Raw genomic sequence first — 5,528 nt, forward strand, 5'->3', positions numbered from 1 at the left:
ACTCGTACTTAATTTCAATTTCGATAGTCCATTCATCCTTTTAGTGCAAACGTTTGTATTTCCTTTAATTAACTTGAACAATTTGGATATCCACTATTTGTTTGCTATTTCAGTCATAACTTCATCAGAGCTTTGTTTACCAGCAACGTTTCAATGAGTCCAGTCCGGACTTATGGTTACCGTAATATAGGATTTCAAATTATTGTTATAATACCACGTATATTTCCTCCAGTTTTTATTGTTAAAAATTAATAAATGTAGTATTTTTATTAGATTTCTCTAATAATAAAGTATTGTCATAACACCCATGCATATTGTTTTCAATTGGTATTTTTATAAAAATTAAAAAGTTCAATAGTTTTATTAGATTTAATTAATTATAAACTCTCTTAAAGTATTAAATTAATTGACAACTCTGTTTTGCTGTAACACAATACTTAGTCTTGATTAAATCTGATAACTAATAACATCTTAAGACTATATTGTATAAGTCACGTTAAAAGCAATCAACTAGAATGTTTTGACTGAAGATGAATGTCAAGAACAGTAAGTTGAATAGTGACTGTTCGGTCAATCTTGCAAGATACTACATATTTTTAAATGTTTTTCTGTAGTCTTCGAACAATTTTTAACATTTCCCAATGATACTTGTTTAACGATTCTTCGGATACAAGATATACAGGTAACTATAATCGTCCTTCTGTTGATACGTTTCAAACATTGCAGAGAACACTCTTTAAAGCTTATCTCAAACACCATTATAAGATATGAACTTCACTCCATTACACATAATTTTCCATAACAATAACTATGTCTGTTATGGGAGAAGAGACTTCAAAACCTTGATAATAATCATTGTATTACTAACACAGGTGATGAATGTCTCTATGTATCACAGCAGAGAGCCATCTTCTCTTATGCACCATGAAAGTGAAAATTAAAATTTAAATTTGATAGACACATTTTCAAACTTAAACAGTAATGGGAATTATTTTCTTAACATTCTCATTTTATAACAAAATTTGAAATATAAATTAATTTTGTCGTTCTTTCATATTTATATATGCAAACATACTCGAAAACTATAATACTACCCGTAAACTTAATTAACGAGTTTTTTAGAAATGAAGTTTTGTTTATGGAACTATTTTCCTTTAAATTTTTGAAAACATGTCTATATGTAAAACTAACAACTGTGATTAACACCATGGGATTTTTACAAGTTTTTCTTTCAATCAAATCATAGTTAGGGCACTTGGCTCGCAATATGAGGGTAGTGGGATCGAATCCCTTTTTTTACCAAACGTGCTCTCTCTTTCAGCAGTGAGAGCGTTATAATGTGACGGACAATTTTTATATTCGTTGGTAAAATAGTGCCCCAAGAGTTGGCAGTGGGTGGTAATAAACTAACTTCATTCCTACTCATCTTTCACTGCAAAATTACTAACAGTTAGTGCCGATAGCCTTCGTGTAGCTTTCATGAAATTCAAACAAAAACAAAACATAAGCGGTAGCATTATTTCATATAACATCGTGAATTCAAGATAGAAGTATTTCTCCACACAAAAATGCACGAGAACTTGTCAGATATAAGTTCTAAAAACGAGTTTAAATAAATAACTATTGGAGAATTATATCTTTTCAAACTTGATTAAGTTCCAGTTTATTTCATAATAATATTTTAGTCACGTACAAAACCAATGATTGGACTTTAAAATACTACGTTGGGTAAATAAAAATCATCATACTTTCATTTTTGTTACTTTTGTGAAAGTATTAGTAAACATTGTGTTTATCTCTTCCTCCACGAAGATTAGATGCTCTGTCACCTTTACTACAATTAAATAAAATCATATTTAACCATCTTATAAAAACAGATCATTCGTACGAAGATTATTTCTAACTGGCTAGGCATTGACATGAGACTGCGAACTGCCGATTCTGTCTCAGAAAACGTATCTTTTGACTGTAATAAACCAGAATCAACAAATAACAATTGTCTGTTTATGTTATGAATGACAATCAGCTTTGCCTAAATGTCTAAGAAACCGCACCAGTGGCTTAGTATCAGTTACATATTTAACTAATATGATTTCGACATTTTTAACCATTTCAAATCAGTCTACGTGATGTAGTTGCACAGATTTAATTTGTTTTTAATTTTATCTTAGAACGGCTGTTATGGGTATTGACACTTTTATTGATAAGGAGAGAATGACATTTCGACCTTCCTAAATATAGCGTGTTTTAATAAATAATCATTTCTATTTCTCTAACATGGTTATCATGCACCACAATGATCTGATGTGCATAGTTACTATAATTTTATAACATTTCATTATAATATAGTTTCCGATATTGTTCTGTTAACAGAGTTAACTATTTCAGTGTTGACGAGAAAACCCACTTGTAGAGAAATATTTGTTTAAAACGGCTGGTTTGGGTTGATACAATGTTAATGTAGAGGAGCGAACAATGTTTCGACCTTCTTCGGTCCTCGTCAGGTTCACAAAAAAAAAATTCTGAATCCAAACAAGCCCTTTTTACATATAAAGTTAACTATACTCTACAAAAAAAGAAACGCAAAAGGCAAAATTTGAGACAAATTGTTAACAAGTTTTTTCCGGGTAGTTCTGTATGACACTTTGCACATTCATTGCTGAACATCCAAAATCTGAAAAGGAGGTAGAGTCTGCGGTTGAGGTTGTTGCCATCGCAGACGTCGGTCCAACTCGTCCCAAAAATGTTCGATGGGGTTTAAATCTGGTGATCTAGAGGGCCAGGGAAGAACGTTGATGTTGTGGTGTCTCAAGAAGACAGTGGTGAGTTGGGCTGTGTGAGGACGGGCGTTGTCATGTTGAAAAACGTCGATGACGTTCACCATTTATTTGAAAAAAATCCAAATTCTATCTTGAAAACAATGCCAACATTAGAACAACTGTATTTCCAGTGTTTGTGTGTGTATATGCATATATCGTAAAATGTGAAAAATGAAATATACTTCTTCTGAAAGAACCATTTTATTATTATTGTGTGAAAAATGTTATCATTAGATGGAGAAATGTAAGGGTTTTCAGAACATAAACACATTTAAAGTAAACCAGTGACGAATAATCATGAAAATCTAGATCCTTAAGATAGGAATTTCGTGCTTATGTCTAATGTCAAGGAAACTGTCCATAACAGATGAAAAAAAAAAACAACTTTAAACTTCTAAGAAATTAAATAAGTTGCTGAAAGATGGAAGTAGAGTATCCTGTACTTAAACATCGCACGTGTTTATCCTTTTCAATATAAGTATGTTAATTTGATAGTAACGAATATAGGAAGATATAAAAGAAAGAGATTACCTAATATGAGAGAGGCCATGAAATCTAGCATAAAGAACCCCAAAAACAGAAGAGTAAATAAAATACAATGAAAACTAAAATAAATAAAATTAATATAAATTTAAATAATTTTCTTTTAACGTGTCGTGAGAAGAAAATAAACTAACATAAGGATCAGTTATCTAATATAAACATGTGTGTGTGTGTGAATTGACAAAAAATTGACACTTTTCATTAAAAAAAGATATCATTTAGATTACTTAAATAGTGGAAAAGAAGCCTAAACCACAGACTTGCTACAATAAAAAGTATGAAACTCTCAAGTATCGAGTTATCTGACAGAGGTAAAGGGTTAACAATCTTAAGGTTAAGGTACTTTAAAATTTACGTGTATGAAGTAGTATCAATGCTACTAGCAAACGTATACTTAGATCATCACATCAGAAACGACAATAAATAAACTAAAACATATAAATAATTGGAAAGTCAATAACTGAAAATTTTTGTCTACGACGTATGTCTTTTTTCAGTGTTTCTGCGTTTTATTTTTTAGTGGAAGTAAACTGACATGATATAATATTTAATAATAATAATGAGCAATACATTGGAATATAATCAAGATTAACACAACAGTTTATGGTAACAGTTTAATATTACGTGTCAACTGAAGCATTCTAAAATAACCATGTAGTTCAACTATACTTACTCACAAATTAACTACAATCTTTGAGTGTAGGTCCATTTTCAACATATTAAACAAACGTTTCAGTTTTCTTTCTCACAAGCTGAACTGCCACTTTACAATATACACAAACTTCGTCTAAGGTAAAATATAGATTTCTAACGAGCTATAAAATAATAGCTGTGAAAAGCTAACAAAAGGCAATCCTTGAACACAGCTGTCAATGACAGCTAACAATGTTGGTATGTCAGTGAGAAATGAGAGCATTCTCACGTAAAGTGATTCTAACTAAACGGATATGTAAGTTTAAGTGATTCTGTTCACGGATGTGAAATATAATCTGATACCATTTAGTTGGATAAAGATATCTTTCAAGACGAACTAAACAGGATAAGAAACTGTATGACGGACAACCTTTCCCATGACCTTTCACATTATTTGACGTCAAGCCCTTGGTAATTGGGCACTAATAACTAAAAGAAGACAAGTCCACTCTATTTGGTGAACCTATCACCTCAAAGTCTACCACATGAGTTTAAATTTATTATGCTGCCAAACCATATAAAAATTTCGTCTCTATACTAAAAGAGTGGCTTTTGCCAATATTCAGGATTGTTTCTGGTTTCAAAGCTGCTTCGGCTCTTTCAGCTACGTTCCTGATGTATACAGACAGAGAAAGACACTACACTAGCTCTATGTACTTTTTAATAGTTACTCTTCTTTCACTTATAATATTGTCAGGTAGAAAAATAATGTATAATGCAATAATTGTAAAAATTAATTAAACAATACTGATAAAGTAGAAATACTTTGAATCTAATATAACTTACTTAAAGTACAAGCTTTCATGTAATTGATGTAATTGTTTTTCATTCATTATACACCTTCTTATTTTTATGTTAATGAACCATAGATCTTGTTGTGTAGAACTGGATTCGGTATCATTTTTTTAATTGCTTTACTTTTAAAAAGGGTCTGGAATGGTAAGGCGTGCGACTCGTAATCCGAGGGTCGCGGGTTCGCGCCCGCGTCGCGCCAAACATGCTCGTCCTCCAAGCCGTGGGGGCGTTATAATGTTTCGGTCAATCACACTATTCGTTGGTACAAGAGTAGTCCAAGAGTTGGCGGTAGGTGGTGATGACTAGCTGCCTTCTCTCTAGTCTTACACTGCTAAATTAGGGACGGCTTGCACAGATAGCCCTCGAGTAGCTTTGTGCGAATTTCCAAGACAAACAAACAAAATACTTTTAAATTTCGTCAAGATGGCTGACTTCTATGCTCACCTGCGACTGCATATCCTGGATTTTTAAATAAATTTATTGTAATTTGTGTCTTGTCGTTTGCATAGTATAGCAGCTTTTTTACACTACATTTTAAATATGCTTTGATAAGAAAATATAACACAATAGACATTCGTTCCATAAACAAAGATTTATTTCCAAAATATTGGTTAATTGTCGTTTACTGCTGGGAAAATAGTTTCCTAATACGTACGAATGTGAAATTATTAACAATAA

General features: G+C 31.7%; 1 long non-coding RNA gene across 1 annotated transcript; it reads right to left on the bottom strand.

The window, feature by feature from the left end:
* Positions 1–390: 390 nt before the first annotated feature.
* LOC143238377 (uncharacterized) lies at positions 391–4,215 on the bottom strand. The gene is made up of 2 exons (XR_013020554.1): positions 4,036–4,215; positions 391–2,910 (listed from the first exon to the last, which is right to left on the bottom strand). It is a non-coding gene; the product is annotated as an uncharacterized LOC143238377 (long non-coding RNA).
* Positions 4,216–5,528: the final 1,313 nt, after the last annotated feature.

The sequence above is a fragment of the Tachypleus tridentatus genome, chromosome 13, assembly GCF_004210375.1.
Source record: "Tachypleus tridentatus isolate NWPU-2018 chromosome 13, ASM421037v1, whole genome shotgun sequence".
Classification (NCBI taxonomy): Eukaryota; Metazoa; Arthropoda; class Merostomata; order Xiphosura; family Limulidae; genus Tachypleus; species Tachypleus tridentatus.